Genomic DNA, 17,183 nt, shown 5'->3' with positions numbered 1-17,183 from the left:
CGTGGTCGAGATGGGAGAACAGAGAAGTTAGCAAGGAATTGGAATGAACTCCAGCAAGTACGAAACGAAAGGACTGAATAAAACCTCGTGGGAATGAGATGGAGTGAAAGATTAATTCTATTTGTAGGAATCAAAGAGAATTTCATTGAGGAAGTGAATTCAAAGACAAATCATGAGAGATATTTAGACATTGCCAGATGAAAAGGAAAGACATTCCTGGAAGAAAGAAGAGCAGGTGCAAAAATCACAGACTCACAGAGGGTTTGTTTGCCTCCCATCAACAAGCTTTGCAGTACACCTCAGACAAAGGCATTAGCATTGGGGATTCGTAGGATCAATAAGCAACCCTCAGACGAGGAACTCTAAACTATCAAGGACAAGGAATTTACAGAAATCATCTCTTTTGTTAGCCCACGTAAAAGGAAAACTACTAAAATAAGTAAATGTGTAATGAAATTGGACTTATGGAAAGTTTTTCTTTCTCAACAATTGAAGGAAATAAACAAGGTACTGTCTACTAGAATCTTAGAGAAACCTTCCCAAACAAGGGGAGATAGAAAAAAAAGAAACTAGCAAACTGGAATTACTTGTTGCCTTCTACTGTGTGATTTGGTGGTCTCAACTTTCTTCTTTAGATGCCAAGTAAACATATCCCTTATTTGTTTAAACTGAAGGCGGCTGAATGATGAATGCTTGAATGATACTATTTTCAAATAGCAAAGAAGGGTTCTTCATTAGGTTGTCAAATCTAATTTTGTCTGAGCTTTATCTTCACTCTGCTGTTTTAAAGTAGTAGAGTTGTATCATATAGCTGCCAAAGAAAGGTGATTTTTCAGAAGAAAATAATTTTCCTTTTGAGTCTGGTGCATAATAGGCAGGTATATTTAGATTCAAATGGCAGTCTTGTTTAGTGGAAAAGTCAGTATTTGGAGAAAGGGCAAATGGAATGGAGCCCTTGAGTGACCTTGAGCAAGTCACATATTTCTCACTGGACTCTTATAAAACCAACTGAGATAAAGCAGGTGAAAGTATTTTCTACACTGAAGTATTAAGTCATTTAGCGTAAGTCTGCATGCTCAGTGGTGACTGGTGACTATATACTTCTAAATTAATGAGAATTCAGTAAGCAAACATCTCATCTTTGACATATGAACACATATCATGTCAGAAACACATTCATTGGAGATTAAAGTGGTCCATACCACTCCCAGTACAAAAGCTGAAAAGCCAAATATTTCTAATCCACTGAAATTGTTGGTGGAATTCATTATATAGAAGCTATTAGCTTGTAATGGATATGGAGGATAAGGAAAATGAGAGCTGCTGGCTCAGTGAGAAAATGAGAGCTGCTGATTCAGTCATCCTTCCTGGAAGGTATGGATGTTCTCTCTCACATCCCAGGTCTTTGGCAATTGTGTTACTGTCATGAATTTATGGGCTATCAGTGTGCTCAGAAGTATTGGTAGGTGCTATGAGGGTGACAGATTAAAGATGGCATAGTTTTCCCTTCCCAAATAGGGAGCATATTGCTGACAACCTGAGACCATGTTCTGCATTTGTTCAACAATTATGTTTAAGTGCCCACTCTGTTCATTTCACAGTGTCTGGAGCACAGTATACACATATGAAGACATTCTCTTTGCATGAACTACTGCTAAATTGAATGTAAGTGACAAATGATTGATAGAACTGGAAAAAAACGACTATATTAGCAGGAAGAGGACAGAAGAGCTCTGCATATAGCTACTGAGGATGACTTTATGAAGGAAGAAGTGTTTGAGGTGGGTCTTGATGGACTGTAAGGTTTAAACAAGCAAAAGGGATGAGGAAGAGACAACTACATGGATATATGTTCCAGGGAGATTCATTCAGAATCACAGATCTGCATCTGCCTTGGCCAGGGAAGTTTCTTGGTGCTCTGGTTATTAATTACCTATATAAGCTAAAACCTTAATGTCAGATGAAAAGAGATTAAGTGAGCATATGAGATCAGCAAGCAACTAATCCAGATGAGGATGCAGTTAGTGAAGATTTAGGCTGCCTCTGGGCGTGGCTTTCTCTCTCCTAATGCTTCCGTTTCTCTACCTGCCGTCCATGAAAACAATATGAAAGCAGATCTGTCATACATATGGTGAAGATAGGTGGGACAAAAGGACAAAAGTGAAGTCAGAGTTCTTGGGTTATAATTCTTTTGCTTTTTTGTTCTGGTTTCCCATAACAAGATTAAGAAAGTGGGTAACTCATTTGAGAATCTAAAGAAAGCTATTAGAGCCCCTATTCCACAAAAAAATGCAAATTTGTACCCAGACATTTTTCATACAGTTTTATGGGAATCAGGACCCCCTAAGGATCATATATACCACCTGTTGGCATCCACTGAACCTTGTTATAGATGTCCAAAAGACAGCCAAAAAAAAAATCCTCGCTAAAATCATTAACTTGCTTTATGTATTAGTCAATGGGTCCACCGTGTTTGGAATTACCTCCACTTCTGCCAAATGAATTGGCAGAAATTCCAGCATACAGAATGTCTTTTCCCACTTACAGAGATTGTTAATTATTTCCTCAGACCTCAAACACCAATGTAATTAATAATATCTCAGATGAAAAATGAATTTGAAAAAATATATACCACATGTCATATTAAACCACAGGTTTATATTAAAAATAATTAGCACATCAGAAGTTACTTATCTGTTTCCAAAGTTATTAGATACATGTTGGGAATGAACAAAAGCTGGTCAATATAGTTATTTCTAAAACACATCTAAAATTATACTGTGGCCTCTTCAAGCCCACCATTTCTAAAATCACCACTCATCCCCAGCCCTTCCTGGAAGTGACCTCTTCCTTTTGTATGAGGTCACAGGACCACTTTAAAGGCAAACGACGGGTCTTGCACATTTTTGGATCATCTGTAGCACCACGTACTTACATAAAAGGTGTTCAGTAATCTCATTTTGAGTAAAAGAAAGATGCTCTCAGGATAAGGCTGTTTCTGAAATCTCTGAAACAGAGGCATCAACATCACCTGGGAATTTGTTAGAAATGCGCAATCTTGGGACCACACCTAGACATACTGCATCAAAAATTCTGGCAGTAGGACTCCACATTCCGTGTTTTAAAAGCCTTCTAGATGATTCTAAAAGCAAGCTGATGTGTGAAAACCATTAGTCTACATAAATGATGTGACCAAGAGAAGATTTTTTTTTCTCCAAAATACTGATACGTTGCTAAGCTACAATTTCAAATACATTAAATTCATCATGTGAAGAAAAAATATTGGGTAATTAAAGCAGCATTGTCAAGGGAATAAGGCAGTCACGAGTTTAAATACTGGCTCTGCCATTTTCCAGCTGTGCAACATTGAGCACACTTTGTAACATCTCTGAGCCATACCTTTCTCATTTGTAAAATAAAGTCATTGTACAAATTGATTTAAAGGTCCCTACCAGCCCCATAATTCTGTATTTCTTTATAGGCAAGTATTTAGTATGAATTTACTGAATGCCTAGCAAAATTCCAATAAATCTGGAGGATGGTAAACAACAAAAGATAACATCTAATTTGAAGAAGTTCAAAATCCAACTAGGAAAACATGTCACTTATATATCAAGGCAAAAGATTAGAGAGTGACATAAAAATGTGAGCCTGATGGTGGCAAGGTCAACTCAGAATTTAGAAAGCCTGCCCTTTCAATAGGGATGATTTGAGAGATGTCCCGAAGATCAGTCTGACTAGAATACCTTCCTCCCACTGAGCTATGTCACTGTCTCCAGATAAATTTCGCCAGCCATACTTGGGTAACAGAATTAGGTAGAAATTTAACAGCTTGGGAGTTGCTTGTATATTCCAGGTATTGCCCATAATGCTTTTCATGCATATTTTTATTTTAAAAGCTCATAAATACCCACAAGTCAACTAGTAATATCCTATTTCACAAATGAGGAAGCTGAGGCTCAGAGATTTTAAATAGCTTACCGAAATTAACACATTCAAGACATGGAGCTGAGGTTCAGTGAAAGTTGTGGACTTTAAAAGCCCGTTTTTTCTACTATATACAAGTGACTCTCTAGAGTGATAAGGTGATATGGTTTGGCTGACTCTCCACCCAAATTGCCTCTTGAATTGTATTTCTCATAACTCCCACGTGTCATGGGAGGGACCCAGTGGGAAGTAATTGAATCATTGGGGTGGTCTCCCCTATGCTGTTCTTGTGATAGTGAGTGAGTTCTCATGAGATCTAATGGTTTAATAGCACGTGGCATTTCCCCTGCTGGCACTTATTCTCTCTCCTGTCAATCTGTGAATAGGTGACTTCCACCATGATTGTAAGTTTCCGGAGGCTTCCCCAGCCATGCAGAACTGTGAGTCAATTAAACATCTTTCCTCTACAAATTACGCAGTCTCAGGTATGTCCTTATAGCCATGTGAGAATGGACTAATACATAAGATTTAGATAGATAAGACAAAGCCGGTTGTTCCATGAGTAGATGCTGCATATAGACAAACAGGCCATCATTGCATGTGAGAGCAATACAGTAGGAATAAAAATAATGTCAGTAAAGTCCTCAGAATTCTAACAGAACTCACATTCAGAATGGATGATTATTGACATCTTTTTCATATGAAAACTGAGTGGCAGCTAGAGGAATTCTTTCATGTGAATCTAAGACGATGGGAGAAAGAAATATTTTCATTTTGTATTTATGATCTTATTTCCACACAAAAAACACTCAATTTTATAAAAGTTGAGATTAAGCATTAACGCTTCTATAGTGTTGAGATGTTCTGCAAAGCAAATAACTATTAAATAGAGCCCACTTAGATCAAAAGCTCCTGGAAAATACATGCATCAGGTTAAACGAATTTAAAATGACTTGGAAATATAAAGTGGTCCTCATAGGAATTAAGATTTTTTACATTCTAAAAGGAATGTATACCTTTTGCTTCTGAAAGATTCAAGGCATTATTCGGCTGCTGACTAACCTAATCAGCAACTGGTTCTTCAAATAAGTTGATTACTTATGAAGTAAGGTCCTGAAGCCTTACTTCATAAGCTTTTACACAGCTTAGCTTTTACTCCAATAAACTCTTTGGACCAGAAACCATGGAAAATCATTTTTTTAATAAAAGGCAGGAGGATCTTATTAAATCACTATTTAATTAACACGTACTGCTCAGGCTTTTACTGACATATTGGGTCATCTTGGGCCTGCCATAATTATTTAAAAACATTTATCTTAAACCCGCTCTAATCAATTTACATAGTTAGCAAATCCCTGTTCTGCTTCTAATTGTCATTGTATCAGTGGGTGTATTCTATTTAATTTGGCTAGTGACATCTATTTTGGGGAAACTGAATTTCTTTTTAAGCGTGAATATTGCCCTGCATTCTAGAATACATTCAGTTCTGTTCTACTTGCAAACCTGAAGCAGGAGTTTTTACCTCAACTGCATGAAGAAGTCATCTAGGTTAACTTTTAAAATTTACTGAATTCCAGCCGGGCGCAGTGGCTCACGCCTGTAATCCCAACACTTTGGGAGGCCGAAGCGGGCGGATCACCAGGTCAGGAGATCAAGACCACGGTGAAACCCCGTCTCTACTAAAAATACAAAAAATTAGCCGGGCGTGGTGGCGGGCGCCTGTAGTCCCAGCTACTCGGAAAGGCTGAGGCAGGAGAATGGCGTGAACCCGGGAGGCGGAGCTTGCAGTGAGCCGAGATGGCGCCACTGCACTCCAGCCTGGGCGACAGAGACAGACTCCGTCTCAAAAAAAAAAAAAAAAAAATTACTGAATTCCAAGATGCAACCCCTAGAGATTCTGATTCAATTGGTTTTCTGTGTATCCTAAGTGATGGTACTTTGAAAAAGCTGCCCAGGTGATTCAAATGTATTGTCATAGTTAGGTATTACTGTAGAGAATGTGTTCTCATATGGAAAGAAAACTCATCTCATGAATTTCACAAGAATTCCTTTAATTGGGAAGGGGCTGAGAAAAGAAATATACCTACAAGCCTTCATAAAAACTTAACCTCTCTTTGTGACAAGATATTGCTTATTGTAGGGGAGTGTTGGAATCAGCTTAAGTGTCCAACAGAAAGTGAGCAAATAAATAATTTTATATACCTATAAATGTAAAGCAATTAAAACGTTTAGAAGAAAAAAACAGTTATATTATTTTTTAATACAAAGAATATGTAGGTATATATACATAATATAGGTATATATTATATATATGTAAAAAATAACTTTTGGACATTATAGGAAAGCATGGAAAATTAAATGCTGTCATCCTCAGCAAACTAACTCAGGAACAGAAAACCAAACACCGCATGTTCTCACTCATAAGTGGGAGCCGAACAATGACAACACATGGATACAGGGAGGGGAACAACACACACTGGGGCCTGTCAGGGGGGTGTAGGGGGAGGGAGGGTATCAGGAAAAATAGCTAATACATGCTGGGCTTCACACTTAGGTGATGGGTTGATAGGCGCAGTAAACCACCATGACACACGTTTACCTGTGTAACAAATCTGCACATTCTGCACATGTACCCCGGAATTGAAAATTAAAATAAAAAAGAAAATTAAAAAGAAAAAGAAAAGGAAATAATCTAAAATAACACCTAGCAACAGTCTGTGTTAATGATCTGGTGGCTTTCCATTCCCAATCTCCTCTTCACGTCCTCCACTGTTCCTTATTATTATTATTATCATACACGCACCCAAACATACATATCTATATGTGTGTATACATATATATTACGCATATACACATACACACATATATAGTTTTTAAAAATAACTAAATATTATTCCATAGCATCACAGATTCTGTATATAGTTTTATAGCCATTTAAAATAAACTGAAATGTTACTTTATGGCATCGTTTTTATATTTTCCTCATCATTAAGAAGACAGTTGAAAAACTTATATTATCTACATTTTAGCAAAGCTCTTCAATTCCTTCCATAAGGGTACTGCAAGTCCACTTATCTGTTTGCCCTCCTGTATGTTTCTCACCCTTCCCCTGCTCAGCTCTGCATGACACGTGGCACAGGGAAGGGGAATCGGGGGAATGGAGAGAAGTCTAATCCCTGAAAACTGCATTTTCCAGCTCCCTTGTCAATGGGCTTCCAGGTCGTTATAGTTAGTGGGAGATACTAGAGGAATGCAGAGAGTAGAAAAAGGAGAGTAGGCAGAACATTTTTCCCTCTCTCTGTCCATTTCAGAGGGTCTCTGGCAGTTAACGCTGCTCCTGTGTTGTTTCCAGCTCCTGCATAACCTCTACCTTTGTGACCCCAGTTCCCGTCAATGGTCTAGGCTGTGCCAACAACATCTCTGCCCTGTGGCCCATTGTCTCACTGTCCTGTTCGTCTTTTCAGCTATTCTGGTACTTTTATAACTAATTTCCTGGCTCTGCTTACTTGAATTTTTTCCTGACTGATACAAACACATTATTAGAGGAATATTTGCTGGAACAAAAGGGAAGCTCATTTTAAAATAAAGTTTATATTGCACAATACAGAACTGTTCTGGAGCCAGCATGGAAAACTTTATGAGACAACATGTTTTCCTGGACCCTGCATTTCTGGGATTCACCATTCTCTTGCAATCTCTGTCAGTTTCAAAGGTACATGTTTCTTTATTTTGCATTTGTTTGATTGTCTTTTTCCCCATATGTTTATCCATCATATATAGCTATTCTTTATGAAATGCTTGCTCCCCTTTTTTTTCCTGTGTTAATCTTTTCCTGGTTTCTAGGCCTGAATATACCAAAAGTCCAGGGTCCCTGTTCATTGAATTCACAAATTCATACTCAGCACTTATCTCTGTGCCTGACAAATAATAAATATTCATTATTATTAATTAAAAGAAGAAATGCATACAGATATTCTAGTCTGTTTAACGAGCCTGCTCTATAATGTATTTTATTATCTAGTAGGAAAAATTTTCCTCTCATTATTGTTTTATTTGCCCTCAATAGTTTCTTGAATGATTTCATTCTTTAGCAATAAACTTCAGAAGAAATTTCATCAAGTTCTTTTCTTCCCTCTGAAAACATTTTTCCAGTTGGTACTTTGATTGACAGTGTGTTAAATTTCTAAATTAAATTGGTAGAGAGTTGACATCTTTAGAATAATTGATCTTTACACCTGTATTGGTTAGTCCGTGTTTGTGCTACCCCCACCCCTTATGTTCTACCCATTTCTACACTGCTTTCTGTCAGGGGACTCTATAGTTCAGGCTTCCTTTCCATCTGACTTCTGGTTAGGTTCAGCCAAGGGAAAGAACTGAAAAAACATGCGGGATGGTAAAAGATTTTTTCTCACAGCTCCTCTTGCTTCAGTGCCATGTTTCTGGAAGTGGCTAAGTTTCCCCTGCTTCCTGACCACATCTCTTCTTCCTCAACTCCATCTCTCTAACCAGGCTCTCATAAAGCTGCTCTTGTCCCTTTGCTTTTCAGATCTTGATGTGGTAATGGCTCCACACTTTTGTTAGTCTCTATGTATCCCAACATTCATTATTGCTTCCCTTAACGCTGTGCACAACTCTCAGTAGTCCTCTGATTAAAATATGTTTGAAGTCCCAGCTGACTCTTTCTTTGATTTCTTACTGGCCCTCTGACTAACAGTAATCCAGTCCGTTTATTTAGGCTTTGTAAAGTTCTATGCTGTTTAAATGAAAGATGGCATACTTTATCTTAAATTAAATTTTATGTATTTTTTATTTTTGTTTTCATTACTGGAATACTTTTGTATTTTCTAACTGGTTGTATTTAATACGTAGTCATGAATAGATATAATTTTCATGAGAAATGTTCAAATACAATACAAAGCCAGAATAAAAAAGAATTACAAACTTTGTAAACACATGTAATATAAAATAAAATCCCAAGAAAAAAAACCACCAACATTCTTAAAGGTAAGTTTTAATACTTGGGTTTTGTGTGATTTTAAAATAGTAATATCCATTCTTTAAAAAATTGATAATTGGACCAGGCATGGTGGCTCACGCCTGTAATCCCAGTGCTTTGGGAGGCTGAGGCAGTAGGATCACGAGGTCAGGAGTTTGACACCACCCTGGCCAACATGGTGAAACCCCGTCTTTACTAAAACTACAGAAATTAGCCAGACGTGGTGGCACACACCTATAGTCCTAGCTACTCGTGAGGCTGAGGCAGGGGAATCGCTTGAACCTGGGAGGCGGAGGTTGCAGACAGCCGAGATCGCGCCACTGCACTCCAGCCTGGCAACAGAGTGAGATTCTGTCTCAAAAAAAAAAAAAAATGGATTATTGAAGACAGATGTAAGTAAAATTGAAAAATATGCAGGGCAGAGAATAACCTATATGTGGAAAATGTTTAAGTTGCAACTTCTACTTTTCTAGCCCCACCTAACCACTAAAATCTTGAATAGCAGAGAAAATAGTTACTGAAATAAACTAAATGGAGCTGACAAAATTATTCAGGATGGCAGGTGGAATTTTTACGCTGAGATCTCAACTCACAGCAGGGTATTTCCCATATTGCTAGTGGTCAGCATTTTGATTCAAACTATATTCAGTGGTTATTTTAGGGATGTGATTACATGTTTCACTAATCAATGCCATGAAAGGATCAATAATACTGTAGCTAAAGTGGTATACAGCTTTAACTAATTGGTTTTTAGGTCAATACATACGTAATTTGTTGAAATTGTAATATTTTAAATATTTACAATGTGAGGTTTTCAACCACAACTTATAACTGATTCTGCTATAACTAATTCATGGAAGCAGAACAGAGAGTGGAACTAATGCAGACCGTTGCATACCCCTTAGCCAACCCAATGACTCTGATAATACAATATCCACTATCCATCCCTCAGAGAAGAATTGTAAGAGTACAAGAATGCAGCATGTGTACCACAGCTTTCCAAAATGCTGTGCAAATGTTAGTTGTGATGAATGCAGATGAATTTTCCAAACAAAATCCATTTGTGTGTTGTTAGTTGCTTACATTGTGAGTGCTTATATTATGAATCATAAGGAGATGATGTTCTGGTATCCACACGGGAATCAAAAAATATTTTAATAGGCTAAGGAAATGGCATGCCTGCCATATTATTAGTAGAAGTGCATATTATGACAGAGTAACTTTGTTGCATGTTGCTAATGACTGTTCAAACTGTATCTAATACATAGAAAATTCAGCTATATTTTCTCATATATAATGACTGCATTACTAACTTGCTTTTAAAATATCTATATGATAAGAACAAGTGTAATGTCTTCTTGGTTGCATTAGCAAAATAAAGACAACACTCAAATACAATAGGCATGGAGGCCTCAGGAACCCTAGATCTAGGTAAACATGGCAGAAACTAAATCTTAAATTGCCTAAATCAGCCACCATTTGAAATAATGGCAATTATCAAGGGGAACTGATGACAGGGTATTTTCAGTCTCCTCAATGCCTATATTTTTCAAGCAAAAAGTTAAAAAAGAATGATATGGTGTGGCTGTGTTCCCACCCAAATCTCATCTTCAATTATAGTTCTCATCATCTCCACATTGCGTAGCGGGGGACCTGGTGGGAGGTAATTGAATCATGCGGGTGAGTTCCTCCATGCTATTCTTGTGAGAATACGTTCTCATGAAATCTGATGGTTTTATAAGGGGCTTCTCCCTCTGCTAGGTTCTCATTCTTCTTCTCCTTGCTGCTGCCATGTGAAGAAGGATGAGTTTACTTCCCCTTCCACCATGATTGCAAATTTCCTGAGGCCTCCCTAGCCCTGCAGAACTGTGAGTAAATCAAACCTCTTTCCTCCATAAATTACCCGGTCTTGGGTATTTCTTCATAGCAGCATGAGAACGGATTAATACAGTAAATTGGTACTGCAAAGAGTGCGGTGCTAATGAAAAGTTACCCGGAAATGTGGAAGTGACTTTGGAACTAGATTAACAGGCAGAGATTGAAATAATTTGGAGCACTCAGAAGAAGACAGGAAAATGTGGGAAAGTTTGGAACTTCCTAGAGACTTACTGAATGGCTTTTACCAAAATGATAATAGTGATATGGAAAATAAAGTCCAGGTTGAGGTGATCTCAGATGGAGATGGGGAACTTATTGGGAACTAGTGACATTTTGCCTCTGCCCCAGAGATCTGTGGACCTTTGAACTTGAGAGAGATGATTTAGGGTATTTGGCAAAAAAAAATTTCTAAGTGGCAAAGCGTTCAAGAGAAAGCAGAGCCCCAAAATTTGGAAAATTTGCAGCCTGACAATGCAATAGAAAAGAAAACCTCATTTTCTAGGGAAAAATTCAAGCCAGCTTCAGAAATTTGCATAAGTAACAAAGAGCCAAATGTTAATCACCAAAAGTGGGGAAAATATCTCAAGGACTTGTCAGAGACCTTCACAGCAGCCCCTCCCATCACAGACCCAGAGTCCTAGGAGGGACTTGCATGGGGCCTGTGGCCCCATTGTTTTGGCCAAATTCTTCCATTTGGAGCTGGTGTACTTACCCAATGCCTGTACCCCCACTGTATGTAGGAAGTAACTAACTTGCTTTTGATTTTGCAGGCTTATAGGTGGAAGGGCCTTGCCTTCTCTCAGATAAGACCTTGGACTTGTACTTCTGGGTTAATGCTAGAATGAGTTGAGACTTTGGGAAATTGTTGGAAAGGCATGATTGTGTTTTGAAATGTTAGGACATGAGATGTGGGAGAGGCCGGGGCAGAATCATATGGTTTGTCTGTGTCCCTACTCAATTCTCATATTGAAGTGTAGTTCCCATAATCCCCACTTGTGGAGACAGGGACCCAGTAGGGGGTAATTGAACTGCCCCCATAGGGGGCAGTTCCCCCATGCTATTCTCGTGACAGTGAGTAATTTATCATGAGATCTGATGGTTTTATAAGGGGCTTTCCCCTTTGCTCAGTTCTCATTCTTCTTCTTCTAGCTACCACCATGTAAAGAAGGAAGTGTTTGCTTCCCTTTCACCCTGATTGTAAGTTTCCTGGGGCCTCCCCAGCTCTGTGGAACTGCGAGTAAATTAAACCTCTTTCCTTTGTAAATTACCCAGTCTCAGGTATTTCTTCATAGCAGTGTGAGAATGGACTAATACAGTTGTCAACCTTTCACCAAGCCTAAGCCAGCAACATCTACTTTGGTGAGACTCAGACCAAAGTGCCTGGCTTAAGTGCCCTTATTTCAAACTCAACTACTTGCTTTTGAAAATGCACAGCATTCATCATGTGACATGTTGACTGAGGTAAGTAATCAAATCTCGCCAGAGAATTGGGAAGATTCTCTCTGTTTTGAGCAGTCCAGAGTGCAGATAAAGCTTTTAAGTCCATCGTTTCATTTTTGTGACTTACAATTTGAGATTTTCCACAGTATAACACAGATAGGTATATGCCTGCATGCAGGACACATATAATTCTGTCCAAAAGCGTCTTTTGATTTGTCATAGCATTGTAATCATTTTTTTTGTGCAGCTGACAAACTCTTCTCAAACAGAAACATAGCATCTTTTAATTGAGTTCACAGTGGAGGGCCTCAAATCTCTTTTGTCATCTAAATCACTCTGTTTAGTTAGAACCTTTATTGCCACTTCACAACATCTGGTCCAATTAAAGGATAACTGTGTTGCCTTCATTTGAATGGCAGAGGAAGGTTAATTTTAACAGGACCCATAGGCAAATATCTGTTCTATGGTGGACTGGAGATACCTTCATGCTCTAAAGATGGCCTTGATAACTGATAGGAATCTATATGGACTAAGATCCAACCTTACAGCTTGTATAAGCATGTAACCACAAGTAGAATTACATATACCAACAGAATACGAGATCACAATCGAGCAAAACCATGATGCATTTTTATACAAGTTGAGATTAGAGTAAATAGAGACCATGGTGGGTTGGAATGTTTCTTGGGAACACATACCCTCAAGGAAGGCCAGAAGCAACTACCATATGATCAAAAGAAAAGTCATAAAAGTGAAGAGGAAGACAGTAATATGCAGAGAACATAAGGGAAGCAGTGATTCTCTTTTTCTCTCGCACAGCAGGTTATGAGATGTGAACAGCTTATATCATAATGTGTCAGACTGCACAGCACAAAGCTGAAGAAAGACCCTCAGAGACATATACTTTCTTGTAAATCCTGGAAGGATGATGAGTAAACTTGACAGCTGAGGAACTTGGGTAAATGACTCAAGGCACTGACTGAGCTAGATTATTAAATAGAATATTGACTGGGTATTGCCTGCCAATACCTGAAATATTAGGGTCATGGGGCAGGTATTTCAAGTTCTTTCTGAATAGTAAGATTTGTTATATTTACTTCCTGTTAAATAAGTATATATTCTGATAAGCTTGTGCAAAGCATGTCAGTAAAAACATCAGTAATTATTCCTGTATTATAGTTCAGGCATTTCAGCAGTGATGACTGAGGAAGAAATACCTGCTAGAAAAGATAATATTCCATGAAACACAATTGCAGGAGAAAATATGAAAGATTGCATTAACTTTGGTGTTATGTATATGTGTGTTGACAACTCGCCATGAAGTCCTGGCAAAGATGTTTTCAAACAGTATTATTTCTATTCTTGCATTAAATAAACAGTAGTCCTTCATAATCATGCCTAATATTTATTTAGCAACTTCTAGCTTCAAAGTACCTCTAAATATAATCTCCCTTACTTCTCCCCAAAACTCCTGATTTATGCTCTGGGGAATTATTAGTCCTACTTTAGAGATAAGAAAACTGAGACTCACAGAATTTAAGGAAATTATTTAAGGTCACCCAGTTAGTGACCTCATCAAGAACAAATACTTTGTCCTTGGCCAAGGACAATGGCCTTGATATATGCAGTGGTCTTGATATTTGCTTGTCAGCCACACACAAAAGTGGCATGGATAAGAGGCAACCGTTCCTGTTTCTACAAACCACCTCCCATTGATCTAATTAAACTAAAGAGCTTCCGCACAGCAAAAGAAACTATCATCAGACTAAACAGGCAACATATAGAATGGGAGAAAATTTTTGCAATCTATCCATCTGACAAAGGGCTAATATTAAGAACCTACAAAGAATTTAAACAAATTTACAAGAAAAAAGCAAACGACCCCATCAAAAAATGGGCAAAGGATAGGAACAGACACTTCTCAAAAGGAGACATTTATGCAGCCAACAGACATATGAAAAAATGCTCATCATCACTGGTCATTAGAGAAATGCAAATCAAAACCACAATGAGATACCATCGCATGTGAGTTAGAATGGTGATCATTAGAAAGTCAGGAAACAACAGATGGTGGAGAGGTTGTGGAAAAATAGGAATGCTTTCACACTGTTGGTGGGAGTGTAAATTAGTTCAACCATTGTGGAAGACTGTGTGGTGATTCCTCAGGGATCTAGAACTAGAAATACGATTTGACCCAGCAATCCCATTACTGGGCATATACCCAAAGGATTATAAAGCATTCTATGATAAAGACACATGCACATGTATGTTTAGTGCAGTACTGTTCACAGTAGCAAAGACGTGGAACCAACCCAAATGTCCATCAATGATAGACTGGATTAAGAAAATGTAGCACATAGGGAAAACTGGCTAGCCATATGTAGAAAGCTGAAACTGGATCCCTTCCTTACACCTTATACAAAAATTAATCAAGATGGATTAAAGACTTAAATATTAGACCTAAAACCATTAAAATCCTACAAGAAAACCTAGGCAATACCATTCAGGCCATAGGTGTGGGCAAGGACCTCATGTGTAAAACACCAAAAGCAATGGCAACAAAAGCCAAAACTGACAAATGGGATCTAATGAAACTAAAGAGCTTCTGCACAGCAAAAGAAACTACCGTCAGAGTGAACAGGCAACCTACAGAATGGGAGAAAATTTTTGCAACCTACTCATCTGACAAAGGGCTAATATCCAGAATCTACAATGAACTCAAACAAATTTACAAGAAAAAAACAAACAACCCCATCAAAAAGTGGGCAAAGGACATGAACAGACACTTCTCAAAAGAAGACATTTATGCAGCCAAAAAACACATGAAGAAATGCTCATCATCACTGGCCATCAGAGAAATGCAAATCAAAACCACAGTGAGATACCATCTCACACCAGTTAGAACGGCCATCATTAAAAAATCAGGAAACAACAGGTGCTGGAGAGGATGTGGAGAAATAGGAACACTTTTACACTGTTGGTGGGACTGTAAACTAGTTCAACCATTGTGGAAGTCAGTGTGGCGATTCCTCAGGGATCTAGAACTAGAAATACCATTTGATCCAGCCATCCCATTACTGGGTATATACCCAAAGGTCTATAAATCATGCTGCTATAAAGACACATGCACACGTATGTTTATTGAGGCACTATTCACAATAGCAAAGACTTGGAACCAACCCAAATGTCCAACAACGATAGACTGGATTAAGAAAATGTGGCACATATACACCATGGAATACTATGCAGCCATAAAAAATGATGAGTTCGTGTCCTTTGTAGGGACATGGATGAAACTGGAAAACATCATTCTCAGTAAACTATCGCAAGGACAAAAAACCAAACACCGCATGTTCTCACTCGTAGGTGGGAATTGAACAATGAGAACTCATGGACACAGGAAGGGGAACATCACATTCCAGAGACTGTTGTGGGGTGGGGGGAGGGGGGAGGGACAGCATTAGGAGATATACCTAATGCTAAATGACGAGTTAATGGGTGCAGGAAATCAACATGGCACATGGATACATATGTAACAGACCTGCACATTGTGCACATGTACCCTAAAACCTAAAGTATAATAAATAAATAAAAAAAAAGAGAAAAACAAATTCAAATAAGAAGAAATAGCTAAATAATTTCTCTAAAGACAAAAATTCCAAATAAAATTTGATCAAAAGTAAAAAAAAAAAAAAAAAAAAAAACAAGAAAATGTAGCACATAGAAAGCATGGAATACTATGCAGCCATAAAAAAGCATGAGTTCATGCCCTTTGCAGGGACATGGATGAAGCTGGAAACCATCATTCTCAGCAAAGTATCACAAGGTCAGAAAACCAAACACCACATGTTCTCACTCATAAGTGGGAGTTGAACAATGAGAACATATGGGCACAGGGAGGGGAACACCACACACTGGGGCCTATGAGGGGTAGGGGGATAGGGGAGGGATAACATTAGGAGAAATACCTAATGTGGCTGATGGGTTGATGGGTGCCACCATGGCACATGCATACCTACGCAACAAACATGCACATTCTGCACATGTGCCCCAGAACTTAAAGTATAATAATAATTTAAAAAACACTTCCCATAAATTGACAGGGGAAGATTATTGGATAGGAAGCTTCATGTTTATTGCAAACCATTAAGCATGTTGAGTACATTACTGACTTAACAAAAACAAGTGTTTTGGAAAAGAAATGAAGGGTGTTATTTTTTGTTGTACACTTACACATTAAAGCAAACAATAACAGAATCACTTTGGGATACTGCTTCTTATGTGTAAGACAATATTTACTGCTGGAAACCCAACATAAACTCTAAATTTTGTGTATACAGCCAGTCTCCAAAATTCCTCCAATATTTAAAATACTAATCTTAGTTATGTGTGTCTACTTATTACTTTGGGACTCTTTCATACATCTGAAATAAAAACTTCCTGCAAGATCTCTCTCTCATCTTACTTTTTGTATCCCGGGAGACAGAATTATGAACATGGTTTTTTTTTAAACAAAATAAAATTTGGGAGTAATTGGCTGACTTCTACAAAGCCACAAGTCTATTGTTATTATTGCTGTTGTTGCGCACACATGTGTGTGCATGTGCGTGTGTGTGTGTGTGTTTGAGAGAGAGAGAGAAGTATTGGAATTACACCATCCACTTAACTCTAATAGTGGTGCTTTATTTTTCAGCTCTATAGGTGAAGCTAAAATAAACTCATCAAAAGCCTTTTGAGGACATTCTATGAGGAGAGATCTAAGCAGACACTGAGGGAGTAACAGGGTGAGGAGACTGAAGGTGGATTACTTCAGTTTTGAGGCAAAATTGATCACACCCTCAAACAACATATAGCCTCAGAGTTCATGTGACCACACAAGAAAGACTGGTGCTCTCAAAATTATTAACAGCTTTAATTGGTGTAAATCTATTTTAAATAGTGG

This window comes from Symphalangus syndactylus, chromosome X (assembly GCF_028878055.3).
Source record: "Symphalangus syndactylus isolate Jambi chromosome X, NHGRI_mSymSyn1-v2.1_pri, whole genome shotgun sequence".
Classification (NCBI taxonomy): Eukaryota; Metazoa; Chordata; class Mammalia; order Primates; family Hylobatidae; genus Symphalangus; species Symphalangus syndactylus.
This window is presented reverse-complemented; position numbering follows the sequence as displayed.